The sequence below is a fragment of the Bacillus rossius genome, chromosome 3 (genome assembly GCF_032445375.1).
Source record: "Bacillus rossius redtenbacheri isolate Brsri chromosome 3, Brsri_v3, whole genome shotgun sequence".
NCBI lineage: Eukaryota > Metazoa > Arthropoda > Insecta > Phasmatodea > Bacillidae > Bacillus > Bacillus rossius.
The window spans coordinates 105950212-105975578 of record NC_086332.1 but is presented as its reverse complement, the minus strand read 5'-3'; the positions used below and the strand labels follow the sequence as shown (position 1 = coordinate 105975578).

The following is a 25367-nucleotide window of genomic DNA, read 5'->3' as shown; positions in this document are numbered from 1 at the left end:
CTTCAGTAATAATAAATGATAACTGCACTCTAGCGGGTTAGAATAAAACTAGCATGATTGTAATGTACTCTATAAGACGAGTACACACACAAGATGGTGTCCTCCAGCAGGCGAAAACAAGATGGTGGCAATGTCCTTTAGCAGGTGGTAGCTCCTGTTAGCATGTACTGAATATAAAATGTCGGATCCATAATGGTCGTCAAGGTCGAAATCATATTTCAAGGTTACAGTCAAATTTCAAGGTCAAGGTCAAAGTACAAAGGTCAAGGTTATATGTCAAGGTCAAGAATAAAGTTCAAGGTCAATGTCAAAGGTCAAGGTCAAGTTCAAAGTTCAAGGTCAATGTCAAAATCAAGGTCAAGTTCAAAGTTCAATGTCAACAGTCGAGGTCAAAGGTATGGTGAACAGAAACATATACTAACATTTCGTCAGCACACTCTAGCAAACGAAAACAAGGTGTCGGACATGACGTCATACCAGCTGTAGATATATATATACCTTGGTATTGGTGGTGGTAGGTCTGTCTATAGGTGGCTTCTGTGGTGGAAGGATCTGTGGTTTTTTTATTTTTTGCTCTTACCTGTTTCGAACCAAGGATGGGAATCGATCTAATAATCAGTATTCTAATTTGTTAATTTTTTGGTGAATGTTTCCCTTTTTTTCATTAAAATCGGATAATAAATAAAGATTTTCAATATGGTGCCTTTCACGATAATTGATACAAGTGGTGACATAATTCAGTATGTCGCGTATGGTGTATAACATTTTTATTACTTTTTATTTAGATTTTTTAAAATATTTTAATAAATTACTGGTTTACTCTCGCCGGGAATCGAACCGAGGACCGAAAACAATTAAGTAACTAAACATTTGTAGTATGCAATTTTCAAAATATTTTTTTGGAATTTTTTCGGAAGTACTAGCATTAAATTACGGAATTTCAAGATGGCGGCCGTAACGAAACATGCAACATTAATAGGATTCAATATGGTGGTCGTAACGTAAAGTGTAACGATTACATCGTACTCAACCAAGATGGCGGGAGTAACAAAACATGCAATATTTATACATTCCGAGAGGGCGACCAGAATGATAAGTGCAACTGTGTTTTTATGTAATATGTTATTAAATTTAAATTATTCAATTCGATTGATTAATTTTTTTAATAATTTTTTATATTTTTTATATATTTTCTAGCATTAAAATTACGGATTTTCAAGATGGCGGACATGACGTCATACTAGGTGACGATATATATACTTTGACATAAGTGGTGGGGGGAGTCAGTCTACCAGCAGCTTCCTTGGAGGAAGGTTCGGTCACTATTTTAATTTTTTTTTGTTCTCACCGGGTTCGAAGCGTGACTTCGAACTCCATGTCATAAAAGTACCTATGTTTTTTAAATTTTTTTATTGAAATTTTATTAATTGCATTTTTTTATAAATTTAAATTTTTTTCTTTAAAATTGGTTTTTTAATAAAGATTTTCAAGATGGCGGCCGTAACGGAAATTGCAATGGTGACGTCATAATCCATGATGACGTCAGAGGCTTATCGGTGACTGTATAAATGGATGCTTAAGCCTTATTATGGACATTTCTATCTGCTGGTATTTTTAACGACTAAAATTGGAAATGTTCTTTCGAAACGGAAATTTTTCCCTCGAATACGAGAAATTTTTCCTAAAAACGGGAATTTTTGAGTAACTTTGAGTCATTTTTGAGGATTTTTGAGTCCTAGATGGCTGCCGTGATGTCAGAGTAATCGGTCATTGACCCGGCTCCAGCTCCACAACCCTGAACCCTGGCGCCGGACATACTATTACATAGTACTCTCTTTCATTTGTACATTGTGGCCTATAGGAACATTCCATTGTGTTTCCATTGTGTAACAAAACAGCTTTCAAGTTTAACTTAGAGGAGTTAATGAAAAGTCTCCAGTGTTCGGAATATGCTCCATTCTCATATATGTCATCAGACCATTTACGTCATTGCAGGCAACAAGGTTGTTTTCCATTTGAAAGAATGGTATCAAGTCTCTTTCTTGATGTCTATATGCACACACTTTCACACTATTCGCCAGGAGATTCCACTGCTGAAGCCTGGAGGCAAGAAGTTCGGCCTTGCTTTTTGGTAACTACAGATCACGAATCAAATCATTAAGTTCTTCGTGAGTAATTTTATGTGACCTACTGGGCGAGATCGGTTCTGGTGTATAGTTTGGATCTTCCTGTAAATCCTCTGGCTGTTGGTTGTATTCTCCTTCCATGTCTTCATCAGATTCTAGGACATGATGTTTCGGAGGGATAGGAACAGGCAGACTTTCTCCATGTGGTACAGGTCGTGTTGCCGATGTTGAAGTTGGATAAGTGATGGTTCGTTTTTTTCTTCTTTCTTAACATGCCATGTTTAAGAGGAGTCACAATACATAAATAACAATCAGTGACATGATTTGTAGGTTCTCGCCATGTCATGGGAACTGCGAATGGCATTGACTTCACTGTTTCCTTTAACCAACAACGGAGGATTACTGCACATGAATTACAGCAAATATTTGGTGCCCAATGTTTACCCTTATCTATTTTACAGTCAAAGCAATGGTAATATGCTGTCTTTATTAATGAAGTCAATTCACATTTCTGAGAATCAAAAGTCACTTCATGGCAAACATAGCAAAAGTTATTCACACTGTTATCACATTTCCGTAGCATCTTGAAGTAGAATTAATCTGGAATACAAACCAAAAAAATTGGTTAAGAAAATTTAGATCATGAATATGTATTTTTCACCCAAGAAGAAAAACAATGGTGTGCACTTGATTTCTTATTTACCTGTGAACATTTAACTTCAAACACAGAAAATTACTGAGAATATAGGGCACATAAGTTCTATAAGCACAACAATGGACATTTATGTAAACAAAATGGCTTGTCTAGAAACAAAATATGGCATCCTCAGTGTTGACAACCTTTATTTGAAAACAAAATAAATTACCACAATTGCAAAATTTCCCTCTATCATAAAATTAATTTCTGTTTATCAAGGATATGAGAGTTAAGTAAACATTTTAAACATCATATTCGTTTATATCACATCGAAATGAACAGGCATGAACTCTTTTTAACTTGGATAGATTTTGATTGTAGACCAGTGTAATCAATACATATCTTGTCCTCATTGAGTTGAAAAAAACATTGCATTATTTTCAACGACCCCTTATACATGGGTAAAGCCATCCTCGCTTGTCAAAATTTTATCTCTATAGTTTCCCCAATAAAAATTGCAAAAAAGTTCTGACTTGTGCTAGAGCTATATCCTTGCTGAACAAAGGACAATTTTACGAGCTGACAGAAGTTGTTTGTAATTTTTATTTAAGATAATTTTTGTAATTCTCTGATCTTGATTTAGAAAAATGTGCATTAGTTTTCTCAGTGTGCTCCTGATTAGTACAGTCAGTATTCGAACTTTATGGTGAGTTACTAATTATTCCTGTCATTATTTTTTTGGTTTTATTCAAGAGCCTCTGGTCATTCCTGAGAAAACAATCCCCGCATGTATATTTTTGTAATAAGACAAGCAACTTTATTCAGAATTTTGTTTAGTTAGTAAATTTCTGTTTCCAAATAATCACATGCAATATTTTTATCAGGTAGAATTTAGACAAAAAACTTTTATTACTCAGACCACGATTTTGTCTTAAAACTACTCAGAAACACATTCAAGCAAAAGGATTTCCTTTCCCCTTGAGCTTAAAGAGAAGCTCTCATTATCTTGCTATCGTGAGAGAGCATCCTGCATCCCAAACAAAATAGTGACCATCTCTACAACAAATTTCAGGAGATATTTTGATAGTTTCTGGCATGGGGAATTACAACAACTGATGATCGGGCGCAGAGTAGGCATGTCGTGTTCATGAATTTTTGGAAGACCGTAAATGTGGGGTGCTTTACTGCTGTGAGGCGTCAGTTCTGATCTACTGTAGTTTTTGCTGGGATGTGATTCTGGTGTAGAGTTTTGTACACTTTTCTTTCAATGATGGCTGTGGGATCTTTTACCAGTTTTGTATATTGATCAATGGTGATAAAATCAGTAATTTTTTGGTCATAGTCTGGTTTGTCAAGTATGACTGTAGCACGACCCTTATCAGCTGGGAGGATTACAATGTTATGGTCAGATTTAAGAGTTTTGATGGCCTTGAGTTCATCAGGCTGCAGACTTGGTTTAGGCGGACCATCTGAGGTGATTGCTGTACGCACATTCGAACGAAATTCATCTTGTTTGGCGGCAGGAAGTTTGTATATTGCGCTCTCAACTGATGAAACTATGTCAAGTGCAGGAATGTGTCGTGAAGCAATGCTGAAATTGAGGCCTTTTTGTAGAACATTTTCCTCGCTATTGGACAGCTTTCTTGAAGATGAATTAACGACAGTGTTAATTTTCTGTGTTGTGGGATGTGTTATTGTATTCACCTGACTCGTCAGTTTGGCTAATTTATCTTTTTGCTTCTCTTTGCACTTATTGTAGCAAGTTGGAACCATATATCCTTGTAGCTTTGTAGACATGTAGTCTTGTAGCTTCATAGTCCTGTAGCCTCACAGTCTCATAGCATTGTAACTGTGTAGTCCTGTAGCCTCGTAATCTCGAAGCCTTGTAGTCTCATAGTCATGTAGCCTTGCAGCCTCTTAGCCTTGTAGCCTCGTAGTCTCATAGCCTCATAGTCTCATAGCCTCATAATCATGTTACCTTATAGCCTCGTAGTCTTGTAGCCTCGTAGTCTCGTAGTCATGTAGCCGCTTAGCCATGTAGTCTAGTACCAATGCAGTCTCGTAGGCTTGTATCCAGTTAGGCCAAAGAAAGTTGGATCCAAAGACAGTTGGAGGCATTGTAGCCAACCGTAAATTGACTATTGTATCCTATCGAGTTTAATGTTTCAGTACATATACGTAGTTAAGGTTATTCGTAAAATGCTCAACGAAAAGGCAGCACATTTGTCATTGGCTCCAATATTCATTGGCTCCAATATTCATTGGCTACAATATTCATTGGCTCCAATATTCATTGGCGCTAATATTCATTGGCTCCAATTGCTCCAAATGTGTCAACAGGCTCCAAAAGGCTCAATCAGTCTTTTAGCTCCAACAGTCTTTTGGCTCCAATAGTCATTGGCTCCAATAGTAATTGGCTACAATATTCATTGGCTACAATATTCATTGGCTCCAATATTCATTGGCTCCATCAGTCTATTGTTTCCATCAGTCTAGTAACTCCGTCAGTCATTGGCTCCTACAGTCATTGGCTCCAACAGTCTTTTGTCTCATCAGCTCCAAATATATTTCGCTAGAATTCTACGAGTCTAAGAGACTATGAGGCCACAAGGCTACGAGTCTAAAATGATCTAGCTAGTTACGAGTTATACATGGCTACGAGACAGCAAGGCTAAAAGACCGCGTGGCTACGAAACTACATGTCTTTGAAGCTACAAGAATACAAGTCTACTCGGCTCCAACTACTCCAGCATTATGTTATTAGATTACATGACTACTTGTTTACGTAGCTACAAGTCTACGAGCCATGAGGTTACGAGACTACGTGACTACGAATCTTCAAGTTTACGAGACTGCGAGGCTACAGAGCTACGAAGCTTCTAGAACACGAGTTTACGTGACTGCGAGGATAGAGGACTACAAGTATGCATGAGTACTTGACTACGAAGCTACTCGTCTACAAGTCTCCAATTGCCGCATCTGTCTTCTTTGGAATTTTCTCTTTTGCTCCAACTGCACCACCAGCATTATGTTATAAGATTACATGGCTACTTGCTTACGTAGCTTCAAGTCTACGATGCTCCAATGCATAATGACTACGTGACTACGAGCCATGAGGTTACGAGACAATGCGATTGCGAGTCTTAAAGGTTACGTGATGGCGAGGCAATAGGACTACGTAGCTTCCAGAACGCATGGTTACGAGACTGCATGGCTAATTGGCCGCGTGGCTACGAAAACTCATGACTCTAACTGACTACAATAGCAACATTCAGTGCTGAGAGTTAATTTATCTCATGCAGAGGTACTTGTTGCAAGTAGTTCCGATTTTCATCATCAGATGTCGCCACGTGTTGCTGCAGGTAAATAATATTTATTTCTTTGCTGCATGACTAATTGGGCGCGTGGATACGAAACTTCATGTCTCTATCTGACTACAATAGCGCCATTCAGTGGACTACGTGACTACGAATCTTCAAGTTTTCGAGACTGAGAAGCTACAGAGCTACGAAGCCTCTAGAAAACGAGTATACGTGACTGCGAGGATACAGGACTACAAGTCTGCATGAGTACTTGACTACGAAGCTACTCGCCTACAAGGCTCCAATTGCCACATCTGTCTTCGTCGGAATTTTCTCTTGTGCTTCAACTGCACCAGCAGCATTATGTTATAAGATTAAAAGGCTACTTGCTTACGTAGCTTCAAGTCTACGAGGCTCCAATGCATCATGACTACAAGACTACGAGCCATGAGGTTACGAGACTATGCGATTGCAAGTCTTCAAGGTTACGTGATCGCGAGGCTTAGGACTACGAAGCTTCCAGATCGCATGGTTACGAGACTGCATGGCTAATTGGGCGCGTGGATACGAAACTCCATGTCTCTAACTGACTACAATAGCACTATTCAGTGGTGAGAGTTAATTTATCTCATGCATAGGTACTTGTTGCAAGTAGTTCCGCTTTTCAACATCAGTTGACGCCACGTGATAAGTATGTTATTTGTGATTTTAGTTTATTGATAGTTTAGAGATTAAAATTGCACTTTTCGTTATGCTGCCATCTTGCAATCATATACTTCTAGATTAGTGGCAATAAACTGTTGATACGTAACTAGGAAAAGTTTATTCTAACATAGTACTAAAATTCAGTTTTGGCAAATTTTTCAACACATTAAAAACCTTGGTTTACTAGGACCGGAATTCGTCCCGGCCCGAGTGACTTCAACACCGCCGCCCTACGTAACACACTACGCAGCTCGGAACACTTCAGATGTCAGGTCGATTGTACCAGGCTATCAACAAATACACCATTTGAAAACTTAAGGAATATTCTACAAGGTTTATTTAAGCGTTTTTAAGGTCGGGCTCTTAATGTTTATGTAATATCTATTTTTAATACTTGTAAATTTTAATATAATCCTCTTTTCCCAATATTATTTAATATATAAATAACTAACGCTTTTCAATGTTCTCAAGTAGGTTTTTTTTAGTTAATTTTGGTTTGGTCTAGTGTAGATATATTATAATAATGTTTAAGGAATGCTATACTGTGGAACACTCAAGAAGCTATTTTTTAGGACTTAACTGCACATTTTTGGTGTGGAGGAGACTTTTCACATGTTACTAGAAAACTTTGATATTACCACTGTACTAAATTTCAGTTTGGAACGAATTTTCCATATATTAAAAACCCTGGATGTCGTGGGAGCGGAAGTAGCCCCAGCGCTTGCAACGGTAGCACCGTCGCAGTTCGCACACCACACTGCTGCGCTCGGAAAGCTCTAGCGATTCAATCCATTACTCTAGCCTCTTGAATAATATCTCACTTTGAAGCTTAAGAAATCTGCAACAACTTTGGTTAACGTATTTAATAAGACGGACCCTTTACTTTATATGAATAGGGTTTTTTATGTTATTGACTGTATATAAAACCACCTATTTTATTACTTCTTCAATTTATTTTACCTTTAATATTTACACTCTGGACTTTTTATAATATTAATATTATAATAGCGTTTATAGATTATTTTTAATAATTTTTTGGAAAGTCTACGTTCAAAAGTACATAAATGGGAAGCATTTTAAGTCGCTGACATATAGGACTTAACAGTACGTTTTCGGTGATACGCAGGTCTACGGCGGTAAACTTTTGGTATGTTGCTACGCATAGTCGACTATACCACTTGTCAAAAATTCAGCTTTGGACAAAATTTTCACAAGTTTGTTTCCTGAGCTACTAATTATTGTGAGATTGTCGAAACCTTCCTAATTCACGTCCTTTTCAGACCACCCGATGGCTTTACAACTCATCCTTGCCTGTCTTGTTGCCAACTGGGTTTCTTAACCTTCATCCCATTCAGTGGCGTAGCCAGGATTTGTGTATGGGGGGTGTTAAGAAGCATGCCCCCCCCCCCCCCCCCCGTATTAAAGCGGGGAGTCCGGGGGTTCTCCCCCAGGAAAATTTGGATTATAAGGTGTAAAATAGTGCTATTTTAGCAGTTTTCGGTTCTTAAATTTAAATATTGTAATGGTTTAAATTGTATTAATTTTAATATGAAATTTGTTTGAGTGATGAATAAGAAATTAATTAAAGATTTTGGGTTAAGGGAGGAGGGGGGTTGAACCCTTAACCCCCCCTCCCCCCTGGTTACGCCCCTGCTCCCATTGTCTCATCCCTACAGGTACGAATACCACCGAAAAGGCAGAGCAGAAAAAATGTTCCCTACGATGAATCTTCTTACGAACGTTTAGAGATGTTATTCACTTATAAAGGATGTTTTACGAAACAACCTGCATGGCGCGATTCCGTCGCGTGTTACAGCGTGCTTGCATTGCGCGTGGCCGCGCTGGCACTTGTGCCGCTGTTGCCCGCACCGGCCGGAGGAAATGAAGCTAGTTTAGGAGCGGGGTACGCGGGGTAGAAGGAGGGGGGGTAATCGGGTCAGGGTGGGGGCGGGGCGAGGGGGAAGGCCTCTCAACTTCCGGTGTGAGCTCCCTCGCACGCGGACAGATCTGGCTGTTCGCCCTCGCCTCGCAACTAGCGGCACGACTGCTTCCACAGGGATGCTCATCTCTTTCTCCGCCCCTTCCCGCCAACTGTAGTTACATAGTTGCACCCCACATCAGCACAACAACATTCCTTCCACCACAACGCAAACCCGAGCCGTGGCACCGCCGACAAGGGCGATGAGGCGAGCATCTCTCCGTGGGCCCGCGGGTCGCAGGGCACCAGGTGTGAGGACGACACAGCTTGTGGCACACCCTGCTGCTGGCCTCAGCGCGTGTTCAATCCTCGGCTTCTTGAAACACCTCTGCCACGGCGAGCGGCCAGGTCATTGGTGCATTACCACTGCGCCAGTTCGCTCTTCTTACCGTAACACGGCCTCATTGGCCCAAAATAATACATTCCTGACAAAACTCCAAGCTCTGTTTGGTTTAAATTGGTTATTATTTTAAAATATATATAATAGGTATACTACCTACTAGATCAGTATACGATAAAAATTATTTGTACATAAATATGGTTTTTTTTTCTTGTTTTAGGAAAAACACTATTCAAAACACGAATAAAGCGAAACTAAAATACTAAGAAACGCATTTATAGTAAAATTTCAACATCTTTAATTCCTCATTTGTTTGTTTTCGTTGGGCTTATAGAAGAAATATGGTGAAAACCAGAAATGTTCCTATATCGCATCAGTATAGAAAAAAAAAAGTGCTATTACGCTAGTTGTCAATACATTCGGCAGCCATTCTTACGGTACACTTCATAAACAAGTTACAGACGTCACTGTTAAATAATGGCACATTCGTGTACCGTAACTGCTTCATAATGATACTACTGTGGTAAACAAGGCTCGAAAATGGTTCAAGTATCATTTCAATTGTACATACTTCTAACAACCCTGGTGTTCTTAAGATACCCATGCTAACTTGAACTCTTTACAAACATAAGTACATCGTATCATAACGTGTTTTTTAACTTCGGACGGTGCATCTGAAAACTTGGTTACCGTTGGATCTACATATTATTTATGTATTTATTTTAAGGTTGCCTTGGAGGCAAAATTGAAGCGAGAGAAAGGTTCCTTGTAACGCACATTTACAAATGCACTATTATTATTAAAAAGTTAATTTTTTAACACATAAATATGACAATTAATAATATAATGGGGAAAAATCATTAAGCACTAGTTATAAGTTTAAAAACAACAGTTAAAATTTGCAAAGTCCAAAACAAAAAAAAATAGCACTGATTGCCATTCTACTCAAAATTAATTAAAGGCACAAAAATACGTTCTTTAAATTATTCTTTCAATGGGGAATTTTGATTTAATAGAATTCTCGGACGAACGACATTGCATCAAGGGAAACGTTAAGAATGCAAAATAAAAATCATAATATAAAACTACTTATAACAAGCCTAAAACAGCTCATGTGAAACTTTAAATATATGAGAACACAGAATACTCTGTGAAAGGAATTTAGTCATAAAAAAATAACAGCACAGACGAACAGAGTGGACTAAGAAGATACAGTTTCAACAAAAACAGTAAATGCAAACAGACAACATCCTTGGATAACACAGCGTACAGACTAACCCAGCGAGGATACTAAACATCTGTTCCCCTCATCAGGCACAAACAGTATGTTTGTTGAAATTATCTCGTTGTTAGCGTCTGTGCTGTGTTATTTTTTTTCCCATGACTGTATATTCCTTTCACAGAATACTCTGTTTGACATGTGCTGATTTAGGCTTGGTATCTGTGGGTTTATGTTTTTATTTTGTGTTCTTGATGTTTTTTCACAAGAAAACATTGCAAAACTGCAATAGCTTATGTCCAAAGAATTGTTTTAAATCAGGCACAGAAATGCCGTGAGCTAATTAAGGGTAAACCATCACAAGATGTCAAAATGAAAACAATAAACTAAAGATGTCGTTACATTAATGCTACGTCAGCAATCGCACACAAATTCACACCCAGATTCGAGAAGCAGGTAGGGTACAAAGTGATGATACTATGTAAGTGCTACAAAGATGCTTTATCAGCCTGTTTGAAGGTAGCCAATTTTTTTTAATCGCATTGTCGCCTAGTCCAAGAGTATAAAATATTACTGCTGTAGATTTAAAACTATGAAAATTTAAATTTATATATTTCTCATGCAGAAAAATCTATAATCACCAAAAAATATTTTTATCGGGTGGAATTTAAACAAAAACCGCCATTACTCCGTCAAATATCATGCCTTGAGACAGCTGAGAATCACAATCATGCAAGACGAATTTCCTTCTCCTTGTTGTCTGGCGAAGCCTTCCTTCTTTTGCGATCGTTAGTGAGCATCCCGCATCCCACATGATAAACAAATAATATCTACCTCAACACAACATGTGACATCTGTCGGCAAGAATATGTACTACTTGCAACAAGTTCTTTTGTATGAGATAAATTAACTCTCGCCGCTGAATGGAGTGAAAGACAGTTAAGAGCCATGTAGTCTCGTAGACTTGTAGCCTCGTAGCAAATCGAAGCCTTGTAGACTTTTAGTCCTGTAGTGTCGTAGCTTCGTAGCCTCCTAGTCTAGTAGCTAAATAGCAGCTTGGCCTAAGACTTTTTGGAGCTAAAAACTTTTGGCGCCATTGACTGTTGAGCCAAAAGACTGTTGCAGCCACAGACTGTTGGTACCAATGACCGTTGGAGCCAATGACTGTTGTAGCCAATGACTGCTAGAGGCATTATATCCTACCGTAAAATTGACGAACGCATCCTACTGAGTTAAATGTTCGTCAAAATGTACTTCAATTTCGTTAATTTTGCGTAGGCAAGACAGTAGTATCATATCCAACTGATGGGACAGACTCATGCTGTTGAGATGGTATTTTCGAAATGTACGTCCTTTTCGTTAATTTTTTTTTTTTTTTTTTTTTACTGTGTTTCAGAATGTGCTTTCAATTGCGCATCCTTTTTTCGAATATGCTTCTTGTTAAGTTCGATCAAAAAATGCAAATGAAATATGTTGGAGCCAAATTTCGATGGAGCAGGTGGAACATTTAGAGCAATTGGAGCACTTGGACCAATTGGAGCAGTTGTAGCCTTTGGAACACTTTGAGCTTATGAAGCAATTGGAGCATTTGCAGCTTCGCAGCACTTGGAGCTGTTGGCCAATTAGAGCAATTGTAGCATTGGAGCTCTTGGAGCGAATGATGCTTAGGACCACTTGGAGAAATTGAAGCATTGGAGCACTCGGAGCTTTGAAGCAATTGGAGCAGTTAGAGCTTTTGGAGCAATTGTAACACTTGGAGCTGTTGGAGCAATAAGAAATTTGTATGTTTGGGAGCAATTGGAGCTTTGGAGCTCTTGTAGCACTTGGAGCATTGGTGCAGTTGGAGCCTACCATATATTGGCGAGATCGTATTCCTGTGACGATATTGTATCACACCACATAGAATTTTCGTCAATTTGTGCTTCCTTTTTTAATGTGTTTGCGTTTTTAAAGTTCTTCCTTTTCTACTAATGTGCTTTCTTTTTAGAATCTGCTTCCTTTTTGTTGATCAATGATGAGCATAGATAAATCTGTACTCAGGACATGATTGGTCTCATGGTTCGAAGACGACTGGTAGGTATATTTCCGTGGCATTGAACATAACGTGTTTAAAATGTTGGTCACATATCGGTGAATGAAACCTCTTGGTTCGGTATACGCTTGGCCTATGCGTATGATTTTGTACATAAACTATTTAGATTGTTCGTGTAGTATCGACGAAAAATTACCTCTAGACTACTGATCGGATGTGTTTGACCACCTACTGGATGCTCCTGGCTACCAACTAGATATGACTTGCCACCTAATGGTGGCTGAACGCTGAATAGACATTCCTGGCTACCAACTGGACGCGTATTGCCACCTACTGGACGTACCTGACCACAAAATACATGCCTGGCCACCAACTGGTCGTGCCTTGTTGCTGACTAGTTATGACTAGCTGGTAACTGGACATGTCGACCACAAACCAAATGCACCTGAGTAGTATAGGAAAGTATTAACTGGGACACGGGTTCTGGGTGTGGATTGTGATTGTCGGTCCGCCATATTGGATTGTGACGTCACGGCGGCCATCTTGGATGAGTGTAACGGGACACAGCGTAACGGGACAAGTTTGACCTTGACCTTTGACCCTCAAAATCCGCCAAAATTGGGCAAAAATTGCCCAAAATTCCACAAAATTCGTCAAAATTTACATTTCTGTGAAAAAAATTCCGCCAAAAATTCTCAAAAAATTCCACAATTTAAAAATCAGGATTTCGAAAATCCTCAAAAGTCGTTTTGTCCTAGAAAGAACCCTAATTCCTAAAACTGGCTTAAAACTCCTAAGAGATAGCCGCTTATAAGCCATTTCTAGGAATAAGGATACCATGACCGCCATCTTGGATTATGTCGTCACCGATGCATTTTTCGTTACGGCCGCCATCTTTAACTTTTTTATTTATTATCCGATTTTAATAAAATATTTTTTAAAAATTATAAAAAAATTAAATAATAAAATTTTAATAAAACATTTATAAAAAACAAACATTAACGACACGGAGTTCGGAGTCCTCGGTTCGAACCCGGTGAGGGCAAAAAAAAAATAAAAATGGCGACCGATCCTTCCCTCACAGTGGGTGCTGGCAGACTGACTCCCACCACTTTTTTTAAAGCATATATATCGTCACCTAGTATGACGTCATGTACGCCATCTTGAAATTTGGACGCCATCTTGAAAATCTTTATTTATTATCCGATTTTAATGAAAAAAATTCCAAAATTTATCAAAAAATTAACATATTTGAATTCCGTTTGATTATATCGTTGTACGTCCTCAGTTCGATTCCCGGCGAGAGTAAATGGTCGATCCTTCCTCCATGAAAGCTACCTAGACCGATCTACCACCACCAGTACCAAGGTATATATAATCAACTGGTATGACATCATGTCCGCCATCTTGTCTTCATCCGCAGGAGACCACCATCTTGTTTTCGTCTGCTAGAGTGTGCCGATACCATGTAGTATAATTATCTGGTCACCAAACCTTTGACCTTGACCTTGAAATTTGACCATGACCTTGAAATTTGACCTTGACCTAGAACTTTGACCTTGACCTTGAAATTTGACCTTGACCTTGACCTTGAAATTTGACCTTGACCTTGAAATTTGACCTTGACCTTGAAATTTGACCTTTACCTTGAAATTTGACCTTTACCTTGAAATTTGACTTTGTCCTTGAAATTTGACTTTGTCCTTGTCGTCCATCATGGATCCGACATTTTATGTTCAGTACATGCTACCAGGAGCTACCACCTGCTGGAGTACGCCATATTGTGTGTGTACTTGTATTATAGAGTACATTTCCATCTGGATGATTTTATTCTAACCCGCTACAGTGCAGTAATCATTTATTATGGAGGTGCCCCCCGCCATCTTGAAATTCGGCCGCCATCTTGAAATCATGTAATAATGTAGCTAGAAAAGCGGGAAAAAATCCAAAATTCATTAAATAAATTAGTAATCCATATAATGATTGATTGGATCGACTAAGGTCCTTGGTTCGATCCCTGGCCGATACAAAACCACTTCAATTTAAAAAAAATACTAAAAAAAGTGTTAGGTTTGAGAAAATAAAAACACCGCAAGTTCTATTTAAAAAATTTTATTACATAAATTCAATACACTACTACAAGTACAAAAAAAACACTAACAAATTACCAAAGCCTTTTGGATTCCTCGATTCAAACAGTCTTCTTATTGTACGGACTAAGCCTTTTACATGACTTTAAATGTCTATCCGATCCGTTCATCACCACAGCCAGAGGCGGACTGAAGTTCATAGTACTTATATAGTCTCATTAGCCGGTACAACACATGAGTCAAATCAATAACCATGTTCATTATACTTCTCGGAGCATTTTTTATAATGACGATGTAAGCTATCGAGACGTGAAATTAGTTTATTGCACTTATTGCACTGAAATTGTATTCTTTGAACATTATTAGAACAACCGCTTCTTTCATGTCTGCGAGCATTTGAGGTGATAGTAAATGATGCACCACAGTATTTGCACTGATACGAAGTACGCTCTGCATTAATTGAAGTATTCAATGCTGATGAAACGTCAGCTGATGGTGGAACAGCACATATCGAAGTCTCCTCCAGTGTTGTCAGAGGCGTTGCCAACGGGATCTGCTCCAACATCGTCGGCGCCGACGTCACGGTTCCCGTAGTCGATGGTACATCCTCCATCGAGTACGACGTTAAAGTCGGTAAAGATGCCATCGAAGTCTCAAGAACAGACAATTACACGACTTATACACCAGAATAAACAAACTAGGTGATCCGTACACCGTCGAAGGCAGTAACAAACTGAGCGTCCGGCTGTCTAGGACTCGTTTATATACATTAACCGGTTTGAATAATACGCTAGTCAAATCAAGAACAATTTACTAAAATACTAGAGTCAAAACAACATTAAAAAAATAGAAGCACCATCAACAAAAAAGGAAGCACATTTGGAAGCACCTTCAAAAAAGGAAAAACAATAGGAAGCACCATCAACAAAAAAAGGAAGCTCATTTGGAAGCACCGACAACGAAAAGGCAGCACAATAGGAAGCACCGACTACGAAAAAACAGCACATTTGGAAGCACCGTCATCGAAAAGGCAGCACATTTGGAAGCACCGACTACGAAAAGGCAGCACATTTGACAGCACCGACAACGAAAAGGCAGCACATTTGGAAGCACCGACTACGAAAAGGCAGCACATTTGGAAGCACCGACTACGAAAAGGCAGCACATTTGGCAGCACCGACAACGAAAAGACAGCACATTTGGAAGCACCGACTACAAAAAGGCAGCACATTTGACAGCACCGACAACGAAAAGGCAGCACATTTGGAAGCACCACCATCGAAAAGGCAGCACATTTGGAAGCACCGACTACGAAAAGGCAGCACATTTGGAAGCACCGACTACGAAAAGGCAGCACATTTGGAAGCACCGACAACGAAAAGGCAGCACATTTGGAAGCACCGACAACGAAAAGGCAGCACATTTGGAAGCACCACCATCGAAAAGGCAGCACATTTGGAAGCACCGACTACAAAAAGGTAGCACATTTGACAGCACCGACAACGAAAAGGCAGCACATTTGGAAGCACCGACAACGAAAAGGCAGCACATTTGGAAGCACCACCATCGAAAAGGCAGCACATTTGGAAGCTCCATCAACAAAAAAAAAAAAAGGCAAAAAGGAAGCACAAGTTAGAAATCAGAATACACGAAATAAAAACATTAAATTCTTATAATTTAAATTATTTATTTTATTGCTTTACATTATACAAATGCAAGTAAAACAAGCCATTATTGTATGTAGCCAGCATTCCTCAGTTCCTTGAGTATGAAGGATATTTCTTTGATGCACGAATAGTTTCCTGCGCAAAGCGAACCATGTAGAAGTCTTAGCCGGTCAACCAATATGTTTGGATCTTTCCATGATGTGTAATCATTCTCTTCTACCACCATCTTCCTTGCACCTTTATAATAAATATTATGATCTCTGGTGTCTTCCGTTTTACCACCAACCTCAGGGTAACTTTCATGTTTGAGACGGTGATCATCACAAGCTTGATCAGATTTATTTAATATATCACGTCGTTTCCATCGTTTCGGTCTCAGGACACCGCCACATTCTTCGATCTTGGCAGCTTTAGGTGCTTCATCATAGTCTATGTCTTTGTCAACAGCCTCAGAGTTACTGTAACAATCACCGTAGAAGGAATCGTCTTCACCCAATTTACCGTAATAATTCGATGTTGATGATGTTGAAGTGTCTTCATCGTCTTCATGCTTCCTTTTCAGGAGTCCATCATTTTTACAAAGTAGGAAAGATCTACTTGAATTCGGCTGGAATATATTCTCACTTTTCACGTTAAGGATTCTTCCATCGTCTTCATTGTTCCGTAAATCATCAACCTCCTTCAATTTAAGTTCTTTGTCGAGATCGGAAGAGCCAAGAAAATTATTGTCGTAATGCAGATCACTCTTCCTTACGCTAGTAGATTCATCGTTGTCCTCTAGCTTGTACGCAGGCTTGGCGCTACAAGTTCTGCCATGTCTTTTTAGGCTCTCTCTCCGCGTAAACGACTTGCTACATCGAACACAACTTATCATATTGCGCAGTGGATTTTTAACACAGTCATTCTTCTCGTGTTGTCTTTTATTCTTTCTCAAGATAAACTCTTTACTGCAAAACTTACACCTATGTTCTTTCGATACAGCGTCAGATCCCGAATCGGAATTCATATTAGTTACTGAGACTAATGCCAGATACCAATTGAGTGTTTTAAATTAGATCCAATACTTAAATAGAAATTTTTTCATATTTCATCAGCGAGAATTAATATATCTCATGCAAAAGTACTTTATGCATGTAGTTCTGCTTTTCAACAACAGATGTCGCCACATGTTGCTTGCAGGTAAATCATATTTAGTTTTTTTATGCGGGATGCGGGATGCTCACTAACGATCGCAAAAGAAGGATGGCTTCGCTAGACTCCAAGGAAAAGGAAGTATGTTGGTGCTCCACAGATGTCTCATGGCGTAATATTAATTTGACTGAGTAATGATATTTTTTAATTCCACCTGATGAAAATGTTGCAAGTTTTGATTTAGTAGCAGAAATTATCGAATTACATGTAACTCCAAATAAAATGACATGTCTCAGTAGACAAAAAAAATCCATGCGGAGAGCGGTTTCTCAGAATAGTCAGAAACACTTGAAGAAACCACAGGATTGATTGCAAGAACACGGGAAAAACCATCATAATATTGGCAAGAATAATCAGGAGCACACGGAGAAAACCATCATAATATTGACCAGATTAATCAGAAGTACTCGGAGAAAACCACCACATGTTTTCTTTGATATCATAAAATTACAGGAAAAAATATTTAAATATAAAAATAAATTAATAAAAAATTTTAAAAAATTTTAAAAAAATGCATAAATTTCTGGCTTGTACAAGAACTCTATCTTTGCTCAACAATGATAAGTTTACAAGCTAGCAGAAACTGTTTATGCATTTTCTTAAATTTTTTTAAATTTTTTATTAATTTATTTTTATATTTAAATATTTTTTCCTGTAATTTTATGATATCAAAGAAAACATGTGGTGGTTTTCTCCGAGTACTTCTGATTAATCTGGTCAATATTATGATGGTTTTCTCCGTGTGCTCCTGATTATTCTTGCCAATATTATGATGGTTTTTTCCGTGTTCTTGCAATCAATCCTGTGGTTTCTTCAAGTGTTTCTGACTATTCTGAGAAACCGCTCTCCGCATGGATTTTTTTTGTCTAATGAGACATGTCATTTTATTTGGAGTTACATGTAATTCGATAATTTCTGCTACTAAATCAAAACTTGCAACATTTTCATCAGGTGGAATTAAAAAATATCATTACTCAGTCAAATTAATATTACGCCATGAGACATCTGTGGAGCACCAACATACTTCCTTTTCCTTGGAGTCTAGCGAAGCCATCCTTCTTTTGCGATCGTTAGTGAGCATCCCGCATCCCGCATAAAAAAACTAAATATGATTTACCTGCAAGCAACATGTGGCGACATCTGTTGTTGAAAAGCAGAACTACATGCATAAAGTACTTTTGCATGAGATATATTAATTCTCGCTGATGAAATATGAAAAAATTTCTATTTAAGTATTGGATCTAATTTAAAACACTCAATTGGTATCTGGCATTAGTCTCAGTAACTAATATGAATTCCGATTCGGGATCTGACGCTGTATCGAAAGAACATAGGTGTAAGTTTTGCAGTAAAGAGTTTATCTTGAGAAAGAATAAAAGACAACACGAGAAGAATGACTGTGTTAAAAATCCACTGCGCAATATGATAAGTTGTGTTCGATGTAGCAAGTCGTTTACGCGGAGAGAGAGCCTAAAAAGACATGGCAGAACTTGTAGCGCCAAGCCTGCGTACAAGCTAGAGGACAACGATGAATCTACTAGCGTAAGGAAGAGTGATCTGCATTACGACAATAATTTTCTTGGCTCTTCCGATCTCGACAAAGAACTTAAATTGAAGGAGGTTGATGATTTACGGAACAATGAAGACGATGGAAGAATCCTTAACGTGAAAAGTGAGAATATATTCCAGCCGAATTCAAGTAGATCTTTCCTACTTTGTAAAAATGATGGACTCCTGAAAAGGAAGCATGAAGACGATGAAGACACTTCAACATCATCAACATCGAATTATTACGGTAAATTGGGTGAAGACGATTCCTTCTACGGTGATTGTTACAGTGACTCTGAGGCTGTTGACAAAGACATAGACTATGATGAAGCACCTAAAGCTGCCAAGATCGAAGAATGTGGCGGTGTCCTGAGACCGAAACGATGGAAACGACGTGATATATTAAATAAATCTGATCAAGCTTGTGATGATCACCGTCTCAAACATGAAAGTTACCCTGAGGTTGGTGGTAAAACGGAAGACACCAGAGATCATAATATTTATTATAAAGGTGCAAGGAAGATGGTGGTAGAAGAGAATGATTACACATCATGGAAAGATCCAAACATATTGGTTGACCGGCTAAGACTTCTACATGGTTCGCTTTGCGCAGGAAACTATTCGTGCATCAAAGAAATATCCTTCATACTCAAGGAACTGAGGAATGCTGGCTACATACAATAATGGCTTGTTTTACTTGCATTTGTATAATGTAAAGCAATAAAATAAATAATTTAAATTATAAGAATTTAATGTTTTTATTTCGTGTATTCTGATTTCTAACTTGTGCTTCCTTTTTGCCTTTTTTTTTTTTTTGTTGATGGACCTTTCAAATGTGCTGCCTTTTCGATGGTGGTGCTTCCAAATGTGCTGCCTTTTCGTTGTCGGTGCTTCCAAATGTGCTGCCTTTTCGTTGTCGGTGCTGTCAAATGTGCTGCCTTTTTGTAGTCGGTGCTTCCAAATGTGCTGCCTTTTCGATGGTGGTGCTTCCAAATGTGCTGCCTTTTCGTTGTCGGTGCTTCCAAATGTGCTGCCTTTTCGTTGTCGGTGCTTCCAAATGTGCTGCCTTTTCGTAGTCGGTGCTTCCAAATGTGCTGCCTTTTCGTAGTCGGTGCTTCCAAATGTGCTGCCTTTTCGATGGTGGTGCTTCCAAATGTGCTGCCTTTTCGTTGTCGGTGCTGTCAAATGTGCTGCCTTTTTGTAGTCGGTGCTTCCAAATGTGCTGTCTTTTCGTTGTCGGTGCTGCCAAATGTGCTGCCTTTTCGTAGTCGGTGCTTCCAAATGTGCTGCCTTTTCGTAGTCGGTGCTTCCAAATGTGCTGCCTTTTCGTTGTCGGTGCTGTCAAATGTGCTGCCTTTTCGTAGTCGGTGCTTCCAAATGTGCTGCCTTTTCGATGACGGTGCTTCCAAATGTGCTGTTTTTTCGTAGTCGGTGCTTCCTATTGTGCTGCCTTTTCGTTGTCGGTGCTTCCAAATGAGCTTCCTTTTTTTGTTGATGGTGCTTCCTATTGTTTTTCCTTTTTTGAAGGTGCTTCCAAATGTGCTTCCTTTTTTGTTGATGGTGCTTCTATTTTTTTAATGTTGTTTTGACTCTAGTATTTTAGTAAATTGTTCTTGATTTGACTAGCGTATTATTCAAACCGGTTAATGTATATAAACGAGTTCTAGACAGCAGGACGCTCAGTTTGTTACTGCCTTCGACGGTGTACGGATCATCTAGTTTGTTTATTCTGGTGTATAAGTCGTGTAATTGTCTGTTCTTGAGACTTCGATGGCATCTTTACCGACTTTAACGTCGTACTCGATGGAGGATGTACCATCGACTTTGGGAACCGTGACGTCGGCGCCGACGATGTTGGAGCAGATCCCGTTGGCAACGCCTCTGACAACACTGGAGGAGACTTCGATATGTGCTGTTCCACCATCAGCTGACGTTTCATCAGCATTGAATACTTCAATTAATGAAGAGCGTACTTCGCATCAGTGCAAATTCTGTGGTGCATCATTTACTATCACCTCAAATGCTCGCAGACATGAAAGAAGCGGTTGTTCTAATAATGTTCAAAGAATACAATTTCAGTGCAATAAGTGCAATAAACTAATTTCACGTCTCGATAGCTTACATCGTCATTATAAAAAATGCTCCGAGAAGTATAATGAACATGGTTATTGATTTGACTCATGTGTTGTACCGGCTAATGAGACTATATAAGTACTATGAACTTCAGTCCGCCTCTGGCTGTGGTGATGAACGGATCGGATAGACATTTAAAGTCATGTAAAAGGCTTAGTCCGTACAATAAGAAGACTGTTTGAATCGAGGAATCCAAAAGGCTTTGGTAATTTGTCAGTGTTTTTTTTGTACTTGTAGTAGTGTATTGAATTTATGTAATAAAATTTTTTAAATAGAACTTGCGGTGTTTTTATTTTCTCAAACCTAACACTTTTTTTAGTATTTTTTTTAAATTGAAGTGGTTTTGTATCGGCCAGGGATCGAACCAAGGACCTTAGTCGATCCAATCAATCATTATATGGATTACTAATTTATTTAATGAATTTTGGATTTTTTCCCGCTTTTCTAGCTACATTATTACATGATTTCAAGATGGCGGCCGAATTTCAAGATGGCGGGGGGCACCTCCATAATAAATGATTACTGCACTGTAGCGGGTTAGAATAAAATCATCCAGATGGAAATGTACTCTATAATACAAGTACACACACAATATGGCGTACTCCAGCAGGTGGTAGCTCCTGGTAGCATGTACTGAACATAAAATGTCGGATCCATGATGGACGACAAGGACAAAGTCAAAGTTCAAGGTCAAGGTCAAAGTTCAAGGTCAAGGTCAAATTTCAAGGTCAAGGTCAAATTTCAAGGTCAAGGTCAAATTTCAAGGTCAAGGTCAAAGTTCAAGGTCAAGGTCAAATTTCAAGGTCAAGGTCAAATTTCAAGGTCAAGGTCAAAGGTTTGGTGACCAGATAATTATACTACATGGTATCGGCACACTCTAGCAGACGAAAACAAGATGGTGGTCTCCTGCGGATGAAGACAAGATGGCGGACATGATGTCATACCAGTTGATGATATATACCTTGGTACTGGTGGTGGTAGATCGGTCTAGGTAGCTTTCATGGAGGAAGGATCGACCATTTACTATCGCCGGGAATCGAACTGAGGACGTACAACGATATAATCAAACGGAATTCAAATATGTTAATTTTTTGATAAATTTTGGAATTTTTTTCATTAAAATCGGATAATAAATAAAGATTTTCAAGATGGCGTCCAAATTTCAAGATGGCGTACATGACGTCATACTAGGTGACGATATATATGCTTTAAAAAAAGTGGTGGGAGTCAGTCTGCCAGCACCCACTGTGAGGGAAGGATCGGTCGCCATTTTTATTTTTTTTTTTGCCCTCACCGGGTTCGAACCGAGGACTCCGAACTCCGTTTCGTTAATGTTTGTTTTTTATAAATGTTTTATTAAAATTTTATTATTTAATTTTTTTATAATTTTTAAAAAATATTTTATTAAAATCGGATAATAAATAAAAAAGTTAAAGATGGCGGCCGTAACGAAAAATGCATCGGTGACGACATAATCCAAGATGGCGGTCATGGTATCCTTATTCCTAGAAATGGCTTATAAGCGGCTATCTCTTAGGAGTTTTAAGCCAGTTTTAGGAATTAGGGTTCTTTCTAGGACAAAACGACTTTTGAGGATTTTCGAAATCCTGATTTTTAAATTGTGGAATTTTTTGAGAATGTTTGGCGGAATTTTTTCCACAGAAATGTAAATTTTGACGAATTTTGTGGAATTTTGGGCAATTTTTGCCCAATTTTGGCGGATTTTGAGGGTCAAAGGTCAAGGTCAAACTTGTCCCGTTACGCTGTGTCCCGTTACACTCATCCAAGATGGCCGCCGTGACGTCACAATCCAATATGGCGGACCGACAATCACAATCCACACCCAGAACCCGTGTCCCAGTTAATACTTTCCTATACTACTCACCTGGACGCCAATTACGTGCCTGGCTACTGAATAGAAAGGCTTAACTACCAACTGGTTATGTCTTGTTACCTACTGAATATACTTTTCTGGCCACGGAATATACGTGCCTGGCCATAGACTGGAGGTGTCTAGCCAACAACTACTGGATGTGCCTGACCCCTAACTGGACGTGTTTATCCAACAACCCGAATATGGCTGTACGCTAAATACATTCCTGACCACTGAATATACATGCCTGGCCACCGACTGTACGTGCCTGGCCATGGACTGAATGTGCCTAACCACTGACTGTATGTGCCTTGCCGCCTGGCTACTGAATATACATGCCTGGCTAATCAACTGTAATGTATAACTGTCTCGAAAACAACATGTCAAGGCATGCAAAGGACTCACTTCGCCTTCTAAGAAGACTGTAGAAATCGAGTAACGCTAGTAATTTACTTGTTTGTATTTGTAGAATTTATGTAAAAATCTTTTTTTTAGAATGTGTTGCTTTTTTCTCTAGCCTGTAACCTTTATGATAATTTATTATTAAATAAGTATGCTTTTACTTGAAATTATATTGTTTTGCATCAATAAAGGATGTAACCGAGGTTGGATATCGTGCGAATCAATCAGTATATTAATTTCAGATTTTTTGATGAATTTTGGAATTTTTTCCGATTTTCTACATCAATAATTAATTAATTACGAATGTCCAAAATGGCGTCCAATTTCCAAAATGGCGGATACAGTGAGAGATAACTGTTAATAAATAATACTGCACTCTATTGGCTATGAATTAAACTAATATGATGGCAACACACTCTAGCAGATGATAAATGTACTATGTGATCCTAGTGCTCTTAGTAACAAGTATTGAAAACAAGTTGGCGGCGATGACCCCTAGCCGGCTATGTGTGTTAACTAGCGCTCCTGGTAGCGAGTACTGAAAACAGGTCTAATGAAAGGCTAAAAATCAAGGTCAAATGTCAATGTCAAGGTCAAAGTCCAGGGTTAAAGTCAAATGTCAATGTCAAAGTTAAAGTCCAATGTTAAAGGTCAAGGTCAAGGACAAAGGTCAAAGATAAAGGTCAAAGGTCAAATGGAAATGTCAAGGTAAAATTCCAATGGCAATGGTCAACATCAAATGTCAATGTCAAGGTAAAATTCCATGGTTAAATGTCACGGTCAAAGGTCAAATGGCAATGTCAAGGTAAAATACCAATGTCAGAGGTCAAGATCAAATGTCAAAGTCAAGGTAAAAGTCAAGGTGTAGGTCAAATGTCAATGTCAAGGTAAAAGTCCAATGACAAAGGTCGTGGTTAAAGGTCAAGGTAAAATGTTAATGTCAAGTTATAAGTCCCTATTCAAAGGTCTAGGTCAAGGTCAAAGTACAAAGTCAAATGCTAAGGTAAAATTCCAAGTTTAAAAGTCAAGGTCAAATGTCAAGCCAAGGTAAAAGTCCAGGGTCAAAGGTTAAGTTCAAGGTCAAGTTCAAGTTCAAGGTCAGATGTCAATGCCAAGGTAAAAGTCCAAGGTTAAATGTCAAGGTCAAATATCTAGTAGACAAAAAATAAAATAACATGGTGGTAGTGCACTCTAGACGAATACAAAATGGTGGCCTCCAGCAGACTAAAACCAGATGGCGGACGTGTCATCATACTAGCTGTCGATATATACCTTGGCATTAGTGATGGGTGGTCAGTCTGCTGGTGGCTTCTGTGGAGGTAGGATATGTTGTCATTTTTTTTCCTCACCGGGTTTTGAACCCAGGGCGTAAGTGCGTGTTTTAAATAATATTTCGTTACATATTGATTAATTTTTTTTTATAAATTTTAAATTTATTCCCATTAAAATCTGATAATAATTATGGATTTACAAGGTGGCGACCGTGACGTCATAATACAAGATAGTGGAGTGTTTTGTTTAAAATTTTTATTATTTTTTTATAAATTTTTAATTTTTTTTTCTAATTTTTTTGATAATAGTTATAGATTTTCAAGATTGCGGCCGCAACGATCTAGAATCCAAGATGGTGTCCATAACGAAACGCGTAACCATTATGTCATAAACGTCCAAGCTGTTGGGCGTTACGAAACAAGCAACGCTTCTAGAATTCAAGATGGTGACATTTACAAAATGTGCATTAGTGTTTTAAATATTTTTTATTAAAATTTTATCAATTAATACTTTTTATTAATTTTAAAGTTTTTCCCGATTTTCTAGCTTAGAAATTACGGATTTTCAAGATGGCGGCTTTAAGGAAAATTATAACAGTTATGTCTTAATACAATATGGCAACCATGACATCCTAATTGTTAAGGTGTGGCTTAGAACGGCTTGTCACTGGAGATTTAAATCCACTTTGAGCAATTTTCAAGGTGTTGAGATTTTTGAGGACTTAACTGAAATTTTTTCCTCAAAACGGGAATTTTCCCCTCAAAATTTGAAATTTTTTTAGGAATTTTGAATTATTTTGAGTTTTTTTTTTTTTTTTTTGGGGGGGGGGGGGGGGGGGGGTTTGAGGAAATT

General features: G+C 38.5%; 1 long non-coding RNA gene across 2 annotated transcripts in view; it reads right to left on the bottom strand.

The window, feature by feature from the left end:
* LOC134531484 (uncharacterized) overlaps positions 1 to 25367 on the bottom strand; it is a 101091-nt gene that overhangs the window by 35034 nt on the left and 40690 nt on the right. The window contains exon 3 of one of the 2 annotated variants that reach the window (XR_010075005.1): positions 1942 to 2726. The exons of the other annotated variant lie outside the window; for it this stretch is intronic. This is a non-coding gene — a long non-coding RNA (uncharacterized LOC134531484). Of the gene's footprint in view, positions 1 to 1941; positions 2727 to 25367 lie in introns of those variants that run through there. 2 annotated transcript variants of the gene reach the window in all.